The 22,766-nt window shown below is 35.5% G+C and overlaps 2 long non-coding RNA genes and 1 pseudogene across 3 annotated transcripts in view; 1 reads left to right on the forward strand and 2 right to left on the reverse strand.

The window, feature by feature from the left end:
- The window catches only part of LOC118546386 (uncharacterized), a 298,565-nt gene that overhangs the window by 243,128 nt on the left and 32,671 nt on the right, over positions 1–22,766 (forward strand). The gene's annotated exons all lie outside the window — the stretch shown is intronic.
- LOC144381853 (uncharacterized) overlaps positions 1–22,766 on the reverse strand; it is a 110,602-nt gene that overhangs the window by 39,634 nt on the left and 48,202 nt on the right. The gene's annotated exons all lie outside the window — the stretch shown is intronic.
- On the reverse strand, positions 20,549–21,496 carry LOC118546391 (ubiquitin carboxyl-terminal hydrolase MINDY-1 pseudogene; annotated as a pseudogene).

The following is a 22,766-nucleotide window of genomic DNA, read 5'->3' on the forward strand; positions in this document are numbered from 1 at the left end:
GAATATGTCACAATTTGGACATTTGGTTTCCACTTTGTGACAATTACTAATAAAACTGTGAATATTCATGTTCTAGTCTTTCTATGGTTAGGTTTTCCTCTCTTGGGTAAATGCACCGAGATGTGATTTTGCTGAGTCCTGTAGCAAGTGTATATTTAATTGTATAAGAAACTCAAACTGTTTTCTAAAGAGGTTAAAACCTAGTAAAATCTAAGGAGCAAATTTTCCCATCAGAGCATTCCAGGAGTCCTGCTTCTCACCAGCTCTTGGTGTTATCAATTCAAAAACATTTAGCCATTCTAGTGGTAAGTAAAGATAAATCACTGCAGATTTAATTTATTTTTTAATGATTTTTAGTGATGTTGAGCCCTTTCTCATAAGCTTGTCGGTAATTTCTATCCCTTTTGTGAACTGTTTATATTTTTGTCCATTTTTATTAAATTGTTATATTTTTTATGATCGAATTGTGTTCTACATGTATTCTGGACACAAGGTTTTTGTTAGGTATATGTGTTATGAATATCTTCTTCTAGGTTGTGTTTTGCTTTTACATTTTCTCAATAGTATCTATTGAAGAACAGGTTTCCAGTTTTTCATTTGTTTTCCTTTGTGGTTTGCGGTTTTTTTTTTTTTTTATGTCCTATTAAAGAAATTCTTGCTTATCTCAAGGTTGCAAAGATTTTCTCCTGTTTTCCTCTTAGAAACTTTAATTCTTTAGTTTTATGTTTTGTTTTATGATCTATTTTGAGTTTCATTTTGTGTATGGTGTGAGGCAGGATTTGATCTTATTGGATATTTCATTCCAGTTGTTTCAGAAACATTCGTTGAAAAGATTATTTATTCATTGTATTGCCTTAAATTTTTTTTATATATGTGGGTCTAGTTTTGACTTTCCATTCGGTTCTATTGATATATATGTCTATTTTTATGCCATATCCACATTGTCTTGATAATTTTAGTTTTATATTAAATATTGAAACTCCTTCAAATTGTTCCTTCTTTTTCAAAATTATTTTAGCTCACCAAGGACTTTTGTATTTCCATATATATTTTATTATTTTTTAAAATATTTATTTATTTGAGAGAGAGAGGTGCATTCACGGGAACGGGGGAGGAGGCAAAGGGGGAGGGAGAGGGAGAGAGAGAATCTTCAGCAGACTATCTGCTGAGCATGGAGCCCAACTTGGGGCAATCCCACGACCCTGAGATCATGACCTGAGCTGAAATCAAGTGTCAGATGCTTAACTGACTGAGCCATCCAGGCACCTGCATATATATTTTAGAATCAGCTTTTCAATTTCTACAAAGAAACTGCTGACCTTTTGATTGGAATTACACTGAATTTATATATCAATTTGGGGTGAATTGACACCTTATTAATGTTAGTCTTCCAAACCACAAACGAGGTATATCTCTCCATTTATTTAGGCTTTCTTTAATTTTACATGACACTGTTTTGTCATTTTCAGTGCATTTTTGGTGGTCAAATTTGCCATTAAGTATTTTATACTTTTAATGCTATTGTAAATGTTTGTTTGTTTGTTTTAAAATACATTTCTATTGTCCATTGCCATTGGATTTGGAAAACTTTGGTCAGGGCGCCTGGGTGGCTCATTTGGTTAAGCGGCTGCCTCAGCTCAGGTCATGGTCCAGGGGTCCTGGGATCGAGCCCCGCATCAGGATCCCTGCTCGGAAGGGAGCCTGCTTCTGCCTCTCCCTCTGCCCTTCCCACCAGCTCATGTAAAACAAAGTTTCTAGCATGTAATAAAAATTCATTAATCAGTGTCCATATTTGAATGAGCATTAAATTCTGATGTAGTTTTTTCATTCAGATTTTGACTTAGCACATATTTGTTACTTAAAGTTTAAATTTCTTTGACATGTTAATATGATTAACTTTGTAAACTGAAGCACAATACAGATGGTTAAGCGTCTGCCTTCTGCTCAGGTCATGATCCCAGGGTCCTGGGATTGAGCCCCGCATCGGGCTCCCTGCTCAGCGGGCAGCCTGCTTCTCCCTCTCCCTCTACTGCTCCCCCTCCTTGTGCTCTCCCACTCTCTCTGTCGAATGAATAAATATAATCTTTAAAAAAAAATCAAAAGCAATGTTTCCACTAAGAAAGCAAGCTTCTGAATTTAGTAGGGCCAAATATTTAGAGTTTGTGGTTAATATTTTTAAAAAATATGTTTCATTTGCTTTGTTGCCTACTAATGACGCTAACATGTAAACAGGAATAGGTACCAAAACTTTAAGATAAGCATTAAAGTCAACAGAACTTAAAATCTAGAAAGTCCTATTCATCATGTAATTTATTTGTCATTTTAAAATAGAATATCATAATTTTTTTTTAAAGTATTCCAGCACAAAGCACACGAGTATATTGCAGGAGAGTAGCTCAGTAGTCCCCACACCCTAGCATGCATCAGGATTACCTGGAGGGTTTGATAAAACATTCTTGGACCCCACACCAGAGTTTCTGATTCTGTAGGTGGGAGTGGGAAGCCCAAATTTTCACTTCTAACATGTTCCCAGGTAATGATGCTGGTACTGGCTTGGAGACCTTTAGAACCATTAGTCTAGACTTGAAGCAATGGTTCTCAAACCTAGCTGCACATTGGACTCATCTGTGAGGGTTTTCTTATTGTTTCTTAGTACAGATTTCCCAACTGTACTTAAAACTTATTATATCATTATCTCTGGGAGTGGTACATTAGAGTCTATATATTTTTTCAAAACTGCCTGGATGTTACTGATGGTCACTTGTGTTTGGGAACTACTGCTTTACCACACTGGTTCTCAAACGTGGCTGCACAATGGAATTAACTGAGAAGCTTTTAGAACTACAGATGCCTAGGTCTCACACCTAAAGTTTTTGACTGACTGGTTCTACAGTATGTTCTGAGCAATAAGATTTTAAAAGGTATTTTTTTTTATTTTTAATTTTGAGAACTATTGCTCTTGATTTTTTATTTTGTTCTTTAATGTTGGCTGTTTTCTTACCATATGCTTCTTTCTGATGCCCTACACATATTTTTTAAAAATCTACTATGAGCAAAGTGTTATGCTAGCTGTAATATAAAATATGAAAGACTAGAAGGTAAGTCTTTTTCCCTGAGTAGACTACAATCTAATTGAAGAGATTAAGGGATATGGACATGAAAAATTAACTAGAAATATAAAGTGTCTGGGATTACTTCTGCCTGGGAAGATTAGAAAAAACTCATGTAATACAAGTAAATTTAGTGCTTCAATCCTAGCTAACTGAAGCTTTGAGGGTATTTGATTTCCAGATTTCAAGAATATAATATTTAAAGTAAAGAGAGATACCAATAAGAGAAAATAATTATTTAGTCACTCATGTATATTAAAATATAAGGAATTAATTTTAATGATAATAGTAATTATGATATAGTTTCTGGCAAAGATCAATAATTGAAAGACTATTTTTGAAAAGCATATAAAACAATTCTTATCTTTATTGTGAATTTTCTGAATATTCATTTGTATTTTGTCCTACAAAATGGTCAATATGACTCCTTTTTCCTGTGTAATTTGGAGTTAAATTAGCACATTTGGTTAGAGGTTTATGCTAATGATGCCAATCTAATTAGTTTGTTCCCCCATATAAACTAGGTAGCTTTGCTTTGTTTTCCATCCCAAATTGCACCCCAGTGGCCATTTTGAAATTGTATGACATTTTTACACAAGATGTCTTAATGAGGAAATGTGGATGTATTAGTGAAATCCATAACCTTTATTTCAAATAATAAATGTGCTTTGCTTGATTGATGCCGAATCAGTCATGTAATCTTCACATGTTAATTTTATCTAGTTACCTGTCTGCTTCTTCATGTGGCATCTCTTTGTGGGCAGCTCGTGATGTGAAGCTTATCTGGGTGACCCACCAGTCAGCTGATGACACCCGTGTGTTCTATTTAAAAAAAAAAAAACTATTGTGAAAACTCTGTCTCTTGAGAAATGCCATGGCCTATTTACTTTAGAATTCACAGGTCCTGAGTTTTATAGTATGCTGGTGGATTTAAAACTTAGAAAACCCATTATTCTCTTACACATTCCATAATATATGTATCTAAACGATTTTTTAGAATGCAGTGGATGTCTAGTTCATGTCTCCTAGGTTGAACATTGTACTCTTTGTATTTTGTAATCACTTCATGCTTCAACAAATTAAAAAGAGTGGCAATACTTTTAGTAATCTCACCATGCCATAGTAACAAACCACTGTGCTTTTAAACAGGATGGATAAGAAAATAACTTAGTTAAGATACTAAGTTGTTATAAACAACAGGAAAAAAGAAAGAGGAAGGGGGACCCCTTTAAACAAAAGGCTAATGTTGAAAGCTTAGAAAAGGAGAGTACCAACCACTTAACAGCCTTGATTCTGACAATCTTGAATGAAACATAACCCTCTCCCAATATTTTTAACATACCACATATGAGTTCTTGATATTTCATGGAAACAGAAATTTTAGGATAGCAGTAGCATGCCAAGGAGTAGGTAAATATGGGATTCATGCTGGAGCCTGAATAGACAGAGGACTTAGTAAGTGACTGAATGTCACAGCATCAAGAATGATCCCCCAGGATTCTGTCTAAATAAGAACATGGATAGAGGTGCTATTTACTGAGATGTAGAACACTGGAATTGGGCAGTGATAGATGATCAATGATTGCTTTTGATTCAAGTTTGAGATCTTGTGAGACATACTGACAGTTGGATTAAATGTTGAAAATAGATCTGAGCTAGATATATACATTGAGGATTTGTTGGCAAAAGGATAGCCTTTCAAGGTATAAGAGTAAATGAAATAATCTAGAGAATATGGTATGAGTTGAATTTTCAAACCCCTGGATTCACAAGTTTCCAAGCCCCTCACTACCCACTTCCCCCAAAAATGAATTGTTGAAGTCTTAAATTTCAGTATCCTACCATGTGGCCTTATTTGGAGATAGGGTCTCTACAGAGGTCATCAAGTTAAAACAGGCCATTAGGATTCTAATCCAGTCTGACTGATGTCCTTATGAAAAGGGGACATTTCAACACAAACACATGCAAAGAGAGAATGTCATGTGAAGATGAAGGCAGAAATTGGGTGATGCTTCTCAAGGAATTCCAAAGATTGCCAGCAAACCACCAGAAGTGAGAAGAGTGGCATGAAACCAATTCTCCTTCATGGCCCTCAGAAAGACACCTTGATCTTGGACTTCTGACCCTCCCGAATTTATGAGAGAATACATTTCTGTTGTTTATACCCCCAACTTGTGGTACTCTGGCAGCCCTAGCAAACTAATAGAGAATGCATGTTCAATGAAAATATGAGATTTCAAAACAGCCCTGCAGTGCTCCAGTATATAAAGAGAAGAAAAAAACCCTAAATGAGGCTGAGATTGAGAGGTCAGAGAATTAGGAAAAGTAACAGTGGTGTGATATCATGAAAGTCAAGAATAAGGAGAAAGTATCAAGGAGGGATTGGTCAACTATCCTGCATGTGACTAAGAGACAGGCACTGTGTCTTTAATGTGATATTTGGATCTAAAATGTTATGATTCTATTATTTGCTTTAGGGCACAGTTTGATCAAGGAAAAATAAACTCATTTTTTTAAGTTATAGTCCTAACAGCAGGGTCACGGTGCCTGTTGGGCTCAGAGTTAATCTGTCTTCTCTAGAGACACTGAATGATGTTTTCAAAATTTTATCAGTAGATAACTCCAATTCAGACACCAATCCCAATGTGTGGGTTTCCAACACCACCAAGCAATTTTTTGACACCAACAGGAAGTCCTACAATTGAACTCAATTCTGACACTATCCACCTGTAGATAGCCTCTCATCCCATACGTTAAGGGCTCACCTCCGTCTCACAAGACTGTCTCCCACTTCAGATGCCAATTGCAATTGTAGTGCTTCTGACCAACTGCCTATAAAGCAGAGATTTCTACAACCCTATCCTTGGGGTCAATTAATTTGCTATACCAGCTTACAGAACTCTGAGAAACATTTTACTTACTAGATTACTAGTTTATTATAAAAGAATATAACTCATGAACAGCCATTTGGAAGAGATGCATAGGGCAAGGTATGGGGGTGAGGGACAGAGCTTCCAGGCTCTCTGAACACACCACTCTCCCCAAGTCTTCACATGTTCACCAACCCTAAAGCTCTCCAAAAGTCATCCTTTAGGGTTTTTATGGAGGCTTCATTACACAGGCATGCTCGATTAAATCATTGACCACTGGTAGTTGAACTCCATCTCCAGCCCTCCCTCCTCTTTCGGGAGATGGGACTGAAAGTTCCAATCCTCCAATCATAAACTTGGCCTCTTTGGTAGTTCCCATCCTTAGGTTACCTAGGGGCTTTTGAAAGGTCATCTTATTAAATAACAACAGATACCTTTTCTGCTCTTATCACTTAGGAAATTTCAAGGATTTTAGAGGAGTTCTGTGACAGAAATGGGGACAAAGACCAAATATATATTCCTTACTATAAATTACACTAGCACAGTAACATAGTTACTTGGTTCACAATTAAAAAGTGAAAAGTCCCCTTCCTGTTCCTCCCCAAGCCATCCAGGTCCCCTCCACAGGCGTAGTAGCTATTTACTCTTTTATTTTGTGTCCCTCCTGAGATTCCTTAGGCATATACAAGTATTTATAAGAAAATGTGAACATATATTCTTCTGTCTTTATAATATAAAAAATGGCATGTTATAAGCATAGTTTTGTACCTTACTTTTCCCCTTGATAATGTAATTCCAAGTTCTTGCCATACTAGTATACAAAGAATTTCCTTATTCTTTTTTATAGTTTATTTATATTCTGTCTTCTGGATATAATTTATCTAATCAGTCCTCAGTGGATGAGCACTTCTGTTGCTTCCCCTTTTCTAATAGAAAATATTCTGTCATGTTGTATGTACTTGTATGTTATTTGAATGTGATCAAGTTTATCCGTAGGATAAATTCCTAATAGCGGCATTGCCAGGTCAAAAGATGATGAGCTTTTAATTTTGATGGCTATTGCCAAATTGCACTCTGTATGGGTTTCAGCAATTTGAATTTACACCATCCAAGTAAAATAGGATCTGTGTTTCCTGTACTTTTACCAATGCAGTTGTTACCAAATTCTTAATCTTTGTCAAGTTGGTAGGTAAAAAATGTCATCTCGGGGTAGTTTCAATTTACATTTCTCTAATTCTGAGTAAAACTGAACATCTTTTCTTCTGTTGAAACATTTGCTCATTTTTCTATTGGGTGGTTAATTTTTCTTATTATTTTGTAAGGAGAAAATTATATATCAGGGAAATTGATTCTTTTTCTATGATGTGAATTGCAAATTTTTCCAAAGTTGTCTTTTTTACTTTGTTTAGAGTTCCTACCACCCCCGCACAGATTGTTGATTTTTACCAGTCAAATTCATTAACATTTTCCTTTATAGGCAGACCCTGCTTTTCTGTCCATTGGGCACACTTTAGACTATGGTGTAAACTGGTCTTGCCTTAATCTCAAATGACATTATGACATTAACTGCATATAGTTAGGATATTAAATGCTTGTTAATGTATTCCATAGAAGTTCTTAAAAATCAGTATGACCTCTTAAGTCATTTAAGATTTTTCTCCAGTCTTACTTCAGTCTTAAAGATGGTTTGAAAAAGGAAAGAAAATGGAAACTTTAACCTAATTTTGATATTTTTTAAATAAAATTGAACTTAATGAGGATGAAATAAATAAAATCTTAGAACATGTTTGTTAAGCATAGCTAGCATTCCAAATGTTGATTTTTTTTCTTTCCCTCTGGTGTATATTAAACTACATGCAGCCAGCCAATTTTTTTTGGTGGTATTATGAAAAGATAAACAAATCCTTCAAAAGAAAAATTTTTAAAAGGATTCCATGAAGGAGTCATTTAAATTATCATTAAATTTGAATTTTGATGTGGAATCAAAGTATATTTTTGTATGTTTGCTTGTTTTTCTGATATTCTATTTAAAACATATTGCAAAATAAGTTATATTAACCAAAAAAACAAGGATAGAATTGCTTAATAGCTCACTCCATCCTGTTCATATGAAAGTAAGAACTTTGTTGTAACTTTTATTCCTTATGAAAGAAAAACGATTTCAGGAAGCACATTTCTATGACCAAAGTCAGAAGTGGAAGATTAACCATAGAAACAGAATCACTGTCCTGTGACTGAGAATGAGACAACTAGAACTGATATTTGGTGTGTCCAGGAGGAAAGATATATCTTGATGCGAAAGGAAGAGTTTTGCAAATGATATCTGATAATGTGATTTTTTTAATCTGGATTGAGGTAAAGAATCCCTTATTGTCCGCTGGACTTCATTTTTCTTTGACAATATTTAAAAAGAAGTAAATTTTGCTCAATTTGACCTAGGTAGATAAAAGCAAAGAGGACAAATTACCAGAATTTATAGTATTTTATACTTGTGTGCTCCTGCTTATAGACTTGATTGGAAAAGTTATTATTTTTTTTTTAAATAGGTTTTTCTAAAAAAAGTGTAAGATACTAGGCTAAGCACAAATTCCAGACAAACAAGTTCATTAGGTCTCTGTGGGCCTAATTCACTAAAAGTTTGAATAGATCAATGTCTTTTTTGTAAAAAGTATTTAAAACTCTATTTGGTCTTGGAAGCCCATCCTGATGAATAACACATTACAATGAATGTATAGCAGAGGGGGGTGAGCTTGTCCACTGACTTATTGCCCGACTTTGGTCAAGTCATCCCACTGACTGTAATTCTGGCCACTTGCAGAATTGACACAAAAGGACACTTCCATTTCTAGGAGGATTTTATAGAGCCAGACCTTAAAATTAGTTTAAGTTAGTCTAAAATTCTTAGCACAAATTTTTGGTCATACAGTCATACATCTGCTGACAGGATCCATTTAACTTTGTCCTTTTGGTGTTTGTGGATACAATGTATTTTACTATATTTAAATTCATTATTTATTTTTTCCTGGGAAGTTGATAGATTACTGTGAATAAAAGCTATAGTTTCTTCCCCTTCAACAAAATCTCAGTGTCAAGATAAAAAGAATTCCCCTTTGTTAAGAATGATTCCATTTAAGCATCATTCATTAACTCCATGCAATTGATAGAGTTTAACACTTTATTTGCTACTCCAGCCACACTTTTTTTCTCATAGAAGAGCAACAAATGAATGAATATTCACACCTAACTTTTAGCTTCAGGCTAAAATGTATTATGCACCATATTTTGGTTTTTAAAAATAATCACCTTGTCACAGTTCAATGGCAAAGTGAAGTCAACTCTGTCAATAGAGACAATTTGAGGGGGAAATAACACTCTTTACCCCCTTGAGTATCACTTCATTTGAATGCTCCTGATTTTTTACCTGCTACTTTTTTGGGAATGCTCCATGGGACAATATAATGAAGTCTAAAATACCATACACTGAAAGCTCATCTTTGCTGACAGCACATAGCTGACAAGTCCTGGTGTTCTCATACATTGTCCCTATTTGAACACTATATTTTATGTACCTAAAATGCATGTCTAGAAGGTTCCTTTTAAACTCCACAAGCACAGAAAAAACCTGGATGCCCATATGTCTAACAATGTATTGCATGAATATATTAACACCATCACAGCACCAACTGTTTTCATTGTTTTGCTATAAATGGGATCATAGGATATACATTACTTCAAGTGTATTTTTCAACATATCTCAGAAGAAAGCAAAATCATTTGTTAAAAATATTTAAGTGATAAAATAAAAGTAGTAGACATTATCTATAATAGAAGATATCAGCAATTGAATGCAGCTGACATGAATTTTTTTTTTTTTGACGAGAGGGGTGATAGGGTTGTAGAGAAGGTTTGTGTTCTATGATTTTAGAATTTACTCTCCAAGAAAGACCAGAATGACTTTCACAATTTTGTCTTTATATTTTAGGGGCCAGAGACTTTTAAATTTGCCTTTGTTTAAAGTAGATTAAGAGTAAGTTAAGATTATTCCTTAAGAAAATCAAGATATCTTTAATGGCTTGAGTGGTTCAATTTTCCTACCTTTATTATTATTATTATTATTATATTATTATTATTTTAATTGGGATCAAAGCCTTTAACTAAAGAATTGATATTACTCTGGCATATTTTCAGATAAAGCACAGAAAATATGATTACATAAATCAATGAATTAATGCATAAGAACAAATAGAAGAATTCCAGGGTCCTGCTACAAATCTCAAGAGAAAAAAGATTATTTGTCATATAAATGTGTATATAATTAATATAGGTTTTGCCTTAATATTTTATTTTTTGCCCTGGTCTTGGCACTTCTGAAAATCACTTAAGCTTTCAGTGTTTGGGACGATGGTGACCACAGGACTAATGGTATCAGGCTCTACCTTCTAGATGGTGACATTCTGAAGTCATAAGAGATTTATAGAGATTTTGAGGTCCCCAGAAGAAAAGCTGCATATGAATTCAAGTGGCAGTCACTGCCAGGACTTAAATATACTACATCTAAGAAAATCTTTGGTTTACTCTTTTCTTAAATTTCAGGAGAAAAAGTTAAGAAAACTCATATTATGACAGGCAGCAAAAAGCCAGTAGTTCAAAATGGTTGATCCAAGAAAGAAATTGTATTGAGCTGTGGTAAATGAGCAGAGTAAGAATAACTTCAGTGAATTTCATAAAGGTCAAAGACAGCTTTGAAGACAAAAGTCCCAAGCTGTGTTCTGTAGCTCCTCATGAATTTTTTGTTGTAGAATTGCATATATGTGGACCTATTTTTCTAAGGGGTTGTAATAAAAGCCACAAAGAAAGTGTGGGCTACTATGCAAATTAGTAAGTCTATCTATAGATATATAACTCCATAAATGCCAAATGAATACACATGTGAGGGACAGGTATAGTTTGTGATCATTTTAAATTCCATTTTACAAACTTACAAGCTTTCTGGACAGAGTGAGAAAGATATGCAGATAGTATGAGATTGTCAATGTGAGAAAGATATAATGAACTAAGAATATTTTTGTAATGGTTTAAAACAGTCATCAGTTACATACCATTTAACAAAATCCAGTTAGGTAGTCAATTATAGACCTTGCTCATTTCTTAGTGTCTCCTTTTTCTTCTAAGATGGTTATATAACAAGATAAACTCCTTGTGCTATTTGAGAACAAAGGAGGTAAAAACCATATCTTATTGTGTGCCTTGAGTTTCTTCTTGATATCACTAATGCTTGTGCACAGGATTTGGGGATTAAGCCATTTTTATTGAATTGAACTGAGTGCTGTCCATATGCTCAAGAAATATCACTAAGATGGTGTCTCAAAGGGAAGGTTATGCAGCTTTAGTAGCAGCTTAAGAGAGGCATAGACATCCTTTAAACTATTAAGGTAACTATGGTCTGCATGAATCAATACATAGCAATGAAATGTAATGGTATAACTATTCTGGGAAGACCACATTTGGAGTAATGCATCTATTTCTCAATAGTGCATTTTGGAAGGTCATTAGTGTACAATATAGTTGGAGAAAGGTTTGAGAAAACTAGAAAAGTTCAACCTGGAGAAGGCTTTTGGGGGCATTTTCTTTGTTTTGATTTTTTCAGTTTCTTATGAAGTATGAGTATATATTTTTTGTGGCTCTGGAGGAAATAAATAAATGAGTAGCTATAGTTAGAGAGAAGCACATTTAGTTGTATCTAAGAAGGAAATTTTGATTTTTCAGTGTGTTTAGTATTCTAAATAAAAAGAAATACGTAATTCCACCTAACATTACCATTTTATAAATGTAACCATGTATTCACACTGAAGTAGAATAGACATAATCTCATAGTAGAGGATATTCTGTTACTATGAATAAATTCAACTTTAAGAAAAACTCAGGGCATTCTTCTTATTTCTCTCAATTTGTCATGGGCCAATGAAAACATCACAAATTGGCCCTGATCTAGGACTAATTTTGGGAGCCATTGGCCTGGATTCTGTGATTCAATTCAATGCAAGGGTGAAGGACAACTATTGGTAGTAGTTTTATTTATTTTTATTTTTTAAAAGATTTTATTTATTTATTTGAGAGAGAGTGAGAGAGCATGAGCGGGAGGGAAGGGCAGAGGGAGAAGGACAAGCAGACTCCCTGCCAAGTAGGGAGCCTGATGCACCTTGGGGCTCTATTGCAGGACCCTGAGATCATGACCTGAGCCGAAGGCAGGTGCTTAACTGACTGAGCCACCCAGGTGCCCCGGTAATAGTTTTAAATCAAAGATTTTAAAGTTATTTTAGAGTATGAAAGCATCTCTCATCTTGTATAAATGATTAACAAAATATTAATCTCTCTAGAATTGGAAGAGAAAGGGTTAAAAATAAAAAAAAAAAAGACCTCACTTTCTTAAAGCCCTCTAAAATGCATCTGGCTATTTCTTCTCTTTATGTTAAGCTCTATTTAGATGTTGGTGCAAATTGGTTACTGAAATGGACTTTTCTGCTTCCTCATTTTCTCTTCATTTTTTTGTTGGGCTGACTGGTTTCAAATCTCATGAACTATAACGATAGGCCATAATTTATATGTCAGAGTTAGCAAACTCTAGATGAATGGTAGTAAGAATGGAAGAATGTAGTCAGTATTTTTCAAATGTCCTACAGCCTTTTCCAGCTTCAGAAAGAAATGTGAAACTACATAGAGAGCTAATCACTTCTTCCACTGGAAAGTAGCCACCTTTCTATCCAATTGTAACTTTATCCAATAAAGAAAATGTATTTAATTTATTATTTCAATTTGCAGAAGTGCATCCACAGCCCAGACCTCAGTGTAACACAGAGTATATATTTTATTTCAGTAAAGAAAGCCTGAACTGCATCAATATTTGAAGGACCTGGAACTGTATGGAGGTCAACAGATTCTGGAGCACTCAGACAACCCAGCATATCTGTCTGTGTGTTTGAATGCCTGAGGCTATGTACCTTACTGAGTTCCCTACATATTTAAAAATGACACACCTAGGGGATTATTATCTGAGTGCAACAGGAGTCCCTATGAAATCTGATGCATAATCAATTCCTAGTCCCTGCCTCCATCATCACACATGTAGCTTGACAGCTGCTTAAAGCAGAATCATTTATTTCAAAGCCTTACTCTTTACTTTCTAGACCGAACAATTCCCATGTTCAAAACAATCCATTTAATTCTGAATTGCAGGCTAAAGTGACGTATTGGAACATTGTAAATAAAGTTGTATGTTTCTTTAAAACCTCCCTTTAGAAGAGTTCATGCCCCTCCCCCACTTTTTTTTTTTTTGAGTTTCCATGAAGTCCTAGGACTTTAAATAGCAGCAATATCACTCAATACCCTTGTTTAAGCATCCCCAAAATCTTGGTTTCTGTTATACACTGGGTTAATCTTTCTATGTTCAAAGTAATATAATATGTACTTTTTCCCATGGTTATCACAAAAGTAACATAGTGATTCCAGCAGAAAAATATAATCAGTGTTATAGAGGATCATCCCAAAGCCACTGTTGATATGAATCTCCTTGCCAAGTTAAGGAAAAGGAAGTAGCACAAAATCGGTCTTCTATAAACAAAGACATTCTGAGATCTAACTTAGAAACCTAACTTAATTTCAAGATCAGTCCTCCATCATGGTATCTTGTTTTGTGTGTATGTGTGTTTGTTTTTATTTTTGTTTCTGTAACCCCATCCCCCAGTTCTTCTCAAAACTTTCCATATTCTCAGTAATGTGTGTGTGTGTGTTTTCTCCATTCTTAGACTCAGAATCAGTTATACCATAGCACTCTGAAGGGCAGTATAAAATATCTCATTGGAGTTCAGGGACATGATCAAAGTCATCTATATAAAGGTTAGTGAAAAGCGTGAGGTAGTCTGAAGGAAGCATTCCATGATTCTTTCATGGTTTGGCACTGGAGCTCTGTGATAGGCATCCAGAATAGGATTAGCAGACATGAAATTGTCTCCAACTGAAGGGTGTATATGCTTACTTTCATCTTTATCTTAAGACTCATTACTTTCTGATATTGGCTAAGATGTAGCCAAGCTGTTTTTGAATGCCAACCAAAAATAATGTGCTAGCCCCTCACTAACTAAAAAGCCCCAAACACAATCATGTCTAGAATAGAATTTTGTTGCAAAGTTGTTTCTAGGCATTTATTTGGAATGAAAAAGGAATATTCTAATAACAAATTGTTAAAAATATCATTTTAAATTAGTATTTCCCTTTTAAGAATATTTTGGTATTCTGGACATGTTAGCTGATCTATGTCATTTTCTTTTCAGTTTAGGAAATTTTCTAAGAGGGTGCCTGGGTGACTCAGTCGTTAAGCGTCTGCCTTCAGCTCAGGTCATGATCCCAGGGTTCTGGGATCGAGTCCCACATCGGGCTCCCTGCTCGGCAGGAAGCCTGCTTCTCCCTCTCTCACTCCCCCTGCTTGTGTTCCTGCTCTCGCTGTGTCTCTCTGTGTCAAATAAATAAAATCTTTAAAAAAAAAAAAATTTCTAAGATTTGAAGCACAATTTTTTATAGCAGATGCTAATCTTTGTTTTCAAGTAAGGCATTTTGGTATTTCAGGAAAAATTTTTATTAAGCTTAATTACTTCTGTGCTCATTTGATTCTAGACCCTAAATAGACTCTAGTTTAATCAATGAGCCTTAGGCCATAAGAACAAATGGAATATTAAATCTGCACAGACAGAGAGGAATGGAGGGACTGATTAAGAAGATATGAGGAATTCATGTGTCAACAGAAAAGATGAAGAATGGATTAAGGCATTATCTGGAGAAGGTACTAGAAAATTACCATTATGGGGTCAGTAGAAACATTTTTGTAGTATTCTAGAAGTGCTTTTGTTCTAGTAAGAAAATAAGATTCTATATAGCAGAGTCACTTCTGTGGCCTTTACTTGCACATAAAAATTAAAATTCCAGAGGTAAGCTTCCTTATTTCTATTATTTCTAGATTATAATTTGGCTGGGAGATAGATTAAAATACAACTATTTTATCTAATTTTAACTATTTAACAAACATTCAACAAATGTCTAACTTTTTCTCTCCTAAAAATTATCTTTTTATATGTGGGAATATTTAAATAGATTATAATTTTTCTTTTACCTAGGAAATGATTACTGGTGGTTGTTAATTTCTTTAGCATTGTGAATCTATTTGAGAAGTCCAACAAAAAGGTTTGCCCCAGATAAATACTTACATACTCATACAATCTTAGAAAAAAAATTATGGCCTTCACAAAATGCTTGAAGTTCATCCAGAATGTTTAAGAAGCCCTAGATTAGAATAAGATAAGATTGCAGGTTGGTTAACAGTTACCATGACTGGAAGAAGTTTTGTTGGTGTCTCAGAAGTAAAAATAGCTGACAAGGCACACAATCCTGGTTGTAATCTTTAGAAATGATGTCGTTTATTAGCCTATAATGAATGTTCAGGATTTTTGGAGTTTCACCAACTTCAGTTTTAAAGTGAAACTTCATTGCTATCTGATGCTGCGTTTATTTCAGAAGTGAGAATAATTACCAGTGTGCATTCTAAATAGAGTGCAAGTTAATTTCTATTAGTGACAGAATGTGCAATATCATATGTAAACAACAACAAAAAAAGACTACCTAATTAAAAGGAGATTTCAATTTTCTAAATGTTGGTGCTCATACTAAATAATATGTCTCAATTGAGCCAGCTTATGTCTTTGCCAAGTTTCTGTCATTTGGCAGGTTGTTCCAACATTTAAATTCAAATATTCAATGAAAAGAGCTCTGCAGAAAGGACATTTTTCTGAATGAACAGTCTTACCTGCCATCGATATATGAAACAAACTATTGCCCCACCCCAGTTATCATTGGACAGCCAGTCATTAAAAATTGATTGAGTGCTTACTATGTGCTAGGTATTGAAGTACAGTACAATCTTTATCTTAAAAAGCTGTGGTCTACAAAAAGAAATAAAAGGCATTCAAATTGGCAGAGAAGAAGTCAAACTCTCACTCTTCACAAATGACATGATACTTTATGTGGAAAACCCAAAAGACTCCTCCCCAAAATTGCTAGAACTCATACAGCAATTCAGCAATGTGGCAGGATATAAAATCAATGCATGATGCATGATAAAATCAATCAATGCCCAGAGATCAGTTGCATTTCTATACACTAACAATGAAACAAAAGAAAGACAAATTAAGGAATCGATCCCATTTACAATTGCACCAAAACCCTAAGATACCTAGGAATAAATCTAACCAAAGAGGTAAAGGATCTGTACTCTAAAAACTACAGAACACTTTTGAAAGAAATTGAGAAAGACACAAGGAAATGGAAAAACATTCCATTCTCATGGATTGGAAGAATAAATATTGTTAAAATGTCTATGCTACTCAGAGCAATCTACATAGTCAATGCAATCTCTATCAAAATACCATCGAAATTTTTCAAAGAGCTGGAACAAATAATCCTAAAATTTGTGTGGAACCAGAAAAGACCCTGAATAGCCAGAGGAATGTTGAAAAAGAAAACCAAAGCTGGTGGCATCGCATTGCCCGACTTCAAGCTATATTACAAAGCTGTAATCATCAAGACAGTATAGTACTGGCACAAAAACAGACACATAGATCAATGGAACAGAATAGAGAACCCAGAAATGGACCCTCAATTCTATGGTCAACTAATCTTCGACAAAGCAGAAAAGAGTATCCAGTGGAAAAAAGACAATCTCTCCAACAAATGGTGTTGGGAAAATTGGACAGCCACGTGCAGAAGAATGAAACTAGACCATTTTCTTATACCATACAAAAAGATAAACTCAAACTGGGATGAAAGACCTAAATGTGGGACAGGAATCCATCAAAATCCTAGAGGAGAACACATGCAGCAACCTCTTCGACCTCGGCTGCAACAACTTCTGGCTAGACACATCTCCAAAGACAAGGGAAACAAAGGCAAAAATGAACTATTGGGACTTCATCAAGATAAAAATCTTCTGCACAACAAAGGAAACAGTCAACAAAACCAAAAGACAACCGACAGAATGGAGAAGATATTTTCAAATGACATATCAGATAAAGGGCTAGTATCCCAGATCTATAAAGAACTTATCAAACTCAAAACCCAAAAAACAAATAATCCAGTCAAGAAATGGGCAGAAGACATGTGTAGACATTTCTCCAAAGAAGACATCCAAATGGCCAACAGACACATGAAAAAATGCTCCACATCACTCGGCATCAGGGAAATACAAATCAATACCACAATGAGATACCACCTCACACCAGTCAGAATGTCTCAAATTAACAAGTCAGGAAACAACAAATATTGATGAGGATGAAGAGAAAGGGGAAAACTCTTACACTGTTGTTGGGAATGCAAGCTGGTGTGGCCACTCTGGAAAACAATATGGAAGTTCCTCAAGAAGTTAAAAATAGAGCTACCCTATGACCCAGCAATTACACTACTAGGTATTTACCTCAAAGACACAAATGTAGTGATCCGAAGGGGCACCTGCACCCCAATATTTATAGCAGCAATGTCCACAATAGCCAAACTATGGAAAGAACCCTGAAGTCCATTGACAGAGGAATGGGTAAAGATGTGGTATATATATAATTCATCAAAAGAATGAATTCTTACCATTTACATCTATGTGGATGGAACTGGAGGGTATCATGCTGAGTGAAATAAGTTAATCAGAGAAAGACAATTTTCATATGGTTTCACTCATATGTGGAATATAAGAAACAGTGCAGAGGATCATAGGGGAAGGGAGGGAAAACTGAATGGGAAGAAACCAGAGAGGGAGACAAACCATGAGAGACTTTAACTATAGGAAACAAACTAAAGGTCTGGAGGGGAGGTGAGTGGGGGGGAATGGGGTAACTGGGTGATGGGCATTAAGGAGGGCATGTGATGTGATGAGCACTGGGTGTTATATGCAACTGATGCATTACTGAACTCTACATCCGAAACTAATAATGTACTATATGTTGGCTAATCGAATTTAAATTTAAAAAAAGCTGTCTTCTACTGAAGAAGCAACTAGGATTTAGTGTGAAAAATGTTATCACAGGGCAATATGGGTCAGTCTAGCTTCTCATTCAGACTTAGTTGTTGTGGAAGATTTATTGATTGTATGTTGAAATTTAGACATAAAGATGAGTAGAACGTAGTATGAACAATGCAAAGGTATTTGGGAAAATGAAGATGGAATGAAAAAAGTTAGTTAGGGACCTAAGAAGAAGATATAACAGGTTTAGAGTACAGAAGCTAAGGATTTTGATTCCAAGAGCAATGTGAAACTAGTATAGAATTCTAAGCAGAAGAATGACATGCATTATTTTGAAAATTAGAAACATCATTCTGGCTGCAGTAGAAAATAGTTAGAAAGTTGGATGCCATTGAGAAATTGTAGGTAAAAGATATTGGTGACCTCAGTAAATGTAGGTAATGGACAGGAGTGGGGTATTAAATAATTCATCAGAATTAACAAGTGAATGATTGGGAGGGAAGCAAACTAAAAAATGATGCCCTTATTTCTGTTTTATGTAACTTGGTAATTTTAACTTCTGTTTTTATGTAAATGGTAGGACAATTTACAGTTTATGATAGAAGAGGTTTTGGAAGGAAAGAAGATGAGTTCAGTTTGAAGTATGTTGCATTTTAGTTGAATATGGAAAATCCACAGAATGCCCAGTTAGTAGTTAGATAGGTGGACTTGATGTTGTAAGACCAAGGATATGTATATAGGTATGGATGTTATTCATATATACACAAATAAATGACAGAGGTGTCAAATCCCAATTAAAGTAAGACTGAAAATGAACCATTGAATTTATTGACAAATGTCATGAATGTGCCCGACAAACATGAGCCTTTGAGAACAATCTTAATGAAGGTGAATGTAGAAGCCAAAATATCACTGGTTGACAAATAGGAAGTGAGGAAGCAAAAGCAGTGAATGGAAGCTACTCTCTCAAGTAGCTGCTAAGTGGAGGGCAGATACCACTGAACAATGTTCACTTAAAAAAAATCTTCCAGGGGCGCCTGGGTGGCTCAGTCGATTAAGCGTCTGCCTTCAGCTCAGGTCATGATCCCGGGGTCCTGGGATTGAGTTCCGCCCTGGGCTCCTTACTCAGAGAGGAGTCTGTTTCTACTTCTCCCTCTGTCCTTCCCCCAACTTGTGCTCTCTCTCTTTCAAAAAAAAAAAAACCTTCTGTATGTTGCTTGAAAGAGCTGCATTTTTCGTATATGTAAAGCAAAATTCTACCAACTATGTATTATTGTCAAACTAGAATTAAACCACCAAACATAGGTCTGAGATTTATTAGGCTTTGTACATTTTGTTTTCCTTCCCTTGTTAGGAAAATCGGGTTGTTTACAATCACTGCAAATACTATTTGGCTTTTATTTTCATGTGTAATGTCAAGATTGGGTATAAGAGTCAGAGACAGAAAAAAAGAAGAGAAACCCAAGCATATTTCTCTTGGGTTTGGATCAGCTGAGGTTCTCCCTGAAGGTTGGAAGTAAGCTTATTAAAATGAAAGTGCCTGCTCTCTTTTAATTATTATTTCAAAATGTCAGATCACTGGCTTGAAGGCCTGACTAGCTGAGCATTAGCCCTTGAAACAGTCAAAAGGCACAGCGTAAGAAAGTGAGTTCAAGTGTGATGAAATCTCCCTGTTCCATTGGATTCTAGTGATCAGAGCCATGGTAGGTTAGGGCAGCTGTCCACGAGAAAGGTCAGCAGAACTGGGTGCCAATGTATTTCTACAGAGCCCACTATTAGCTTAGTGTGCAGAGATATTGCATACTAAATTTTCACAGCGCAAGGTTTCTGATCATAGGTCTTTATTCTTTGTTAGTGAAACAATGGGCTGAATTTTGCATCCAATGTTGACCTGATGCTGTAAATCTGTAAGTTGATAAGCTAAGAAATTTGTCAAATCTATGATAATTATTTTTCAGTGTACAGTGATTCTAATTCATTGGTCACCTTGTTGAGTGGGCCATACCAAGCTATGACAGCTATGTACTGATAAGATAATTAGGTAAAAATTCTTTGATCATTTGAGTTCAAATAAGGGAAGTGATCTAAAATATTTTAAAAACTATTTTCAATATAATTAGTTGAACTAGCATCTAAATCATATGTTATTAGGCTTTTTATTTAGTAAACTCATCTAGTACACATCATTAAAGTGGCATTTACTGTCTCTATTTAGCTAGCAATTTTTTTCCCAAGTAATATGGGATGAAGCCATAGTATAGGAGTTAAGAGCTTGGGATCTAGAGTCAGACAAGCCAGGTTAGAATTTCAGTTCTACTATTACTAGCTGGGTAATTTTGAGTCAACTATTGCTTTCCTCTGTGTCTCAGCATCCTCATCTATAAAAAGATGATAGAAATGGTACTTCTTGCCTTGAGATATGAGGACTAAAAGATAACTCAAACCTTCTATAATAAGCATTCAGTAAGTTTTCCTGGGTCTGACTTTGATATTTACTGCATGCTCTGATCCCCAACAGTTCATAAATAAGTTACCTGGCATATCTCACAGGTTGACCTGGGGGAGCAAGCAAAATGGCCATAGCCTCTGAAAGAAGGAGCCGGGCAGCTTAGCCCTGGGAGGGCCCACAGGAGGACCCAGTCTGCCTCTTCCTTCAGCCTCTGCCCACTCTCCCCAGCTGTGCATCCAGATGTGGCTCCTCCGCAGTGATGGGGCTCACACTGGTGCAGGCTGGACTGCTTGTTGCCATATATACTCCTCTTGCTGAAGCTGCTGGGCCAAGCAGCTCCAAGATGCTAAAGCCCAACGTGCCTTGTGGCTGCTCCCACTTTTTGCTTCAGGCCAACCTACCCAGGGAACGACTTAGGTGCAAGTCAGAGTCACAAAGGCAGCTGTCTCCATCCACACTGTGCAGCTTTCCTATACCACTTGCTCCTCTTGTAGAAGGTCCTGGCCATGACCATTAGGTACAAGTGATTGTCATGCTTAGTCATAGTACTAAAATGCTTGTTTTAAAAAAGGACACTAAGTTCACTTTTCTTGGCAGCCACCATTAGCTCACAAAGACCACGGTAAGTCCTAGCTGTGTCGATGGGCTCTGGGAACTGCTCTGCAATCGGGCTGTCTGTTATGAGGCTGGTGTTGCTGGAGTACTTGCAGGTGAAGATCTTCTCTACCAGCTGGTTACAACTCAGTTTCCCAGCCTCAGAAGTCTGGGGATCAACAAGCCGGCCATAGTGTAGAGCTATGCCTAGCAGGGCAAAGATCCTGCACTCAAATGTATACTCAAAATCTGAGACACCTGTGAATTGCACAGTGACATCCAGACCTGTGGCCAGTTTAGGCAGCATCGTCATTGCATCATGCACAGTGTGCTGGAAATGAAGCTGAAGTCCCTCCGATTTCTGGGGATTGACGGACAGGAGGCAGTCTCCAAGGTGGACCATGAGCTTATCTAATGTGCTCACTTCCTCCTAAGACAGCAGCACACACACAGAGAAATATGTGTGTGTGTGTATATATACGTATATACTGTAAACACACATGCATGTGTATATATATGCATATATGACATAGATATGGCATCTTTATATAAAATTGTTACTTTGGGTTTTATTGGCTCTTACAGTGTGCTCAAAGTGCTCCTTTAAAGTAATGTTTTCAATGCTTTTTTTTGATAATTGTCTAAAAAATGTTTAAATGCTGTTAGTTCACATAATTTATTTTGATTTCTAGCCTCATCATCTTTCACATTACCTTTAAAGTATAGTAAAATGAAAATATTTAACATTTGAGAGAGAGAATATAGAGAACATTTCATCTTCTGTTATAGAACCTAAAATACATGTGTGTGCATATATGTGTATATACAGACACATGTACATACAGACATATACACATGGATGTATATACATATAGAATACATATTTACACATATATGTATATATTTATGCATACATATGTATGCATGTATATGTGTATATGAACACATTAACATTATAGGCATATTTTATGCTATATAAAATACATGTGCGTGTTTTTCCTTATATTTTAACAATGGAAATATATAAATTTTAAGATAATAAAATATAAAGAGACAAAATGACTTACTTAAAAGGTACTTCTTATCTCGGACAATAATTTTCCCTTCTTCTAACAACTAACAGTAAAAGACTTCAAATCCATCTTGAGATGTCACATAGTTATATATGTGATTAACATATACTGGGTTTCTCATGAAAGAAAAATAAAAGAATCTCTACATCATCTAATACTAACTTCATAATGGGCTCAATTGAAGGAGATGTGAGAATTGGCAGTTCTGAATTTCATTGATATGAAGTTTGATTACTCTTCTAAGCCTCATATAGTTATATTTTACTATCAAACAATTTTGATAGGAATGGTGGAAATGACTGTACTTATAAAAATATTGTCCAAAATTTATAATCAATTTCAACAAAAATTGTTTCCAAATGTACATGAGACCATCATCAACAGAATTTCAGTAGAGATAAAATACTTCCTCTGTGTGTGTGTGTGTGTGTGTGTGTGTGTGTGCGTGTTTTAATCCATTAGAAGATTTAGTCTGGTCTGCCTGACATAAGGGTGATAGGTTTCTATCTCTTAGTCTAATTAACACCTTTAATCTTTTTTAATGGTTAGGCCTTCTCTCTTTGGTTTTGAGGCATGCTAGAGATAAAAGCACGGGAGGATGGAGGTTAATCCTTCCTGTAG

This window comes from Halichoerus grypus, chromosome 5 (assembly GCF_964656455.1).
Source record: "Halichoerus grypus chromosome 5, mHalGry1.hap1.1, whole genome shotgun sequence".
NCBI lineage: Eukaryota > Metazoa > Chordata > Mammalia > Carnivora > Phocidae > Halichoerus > Halichoerus grypus.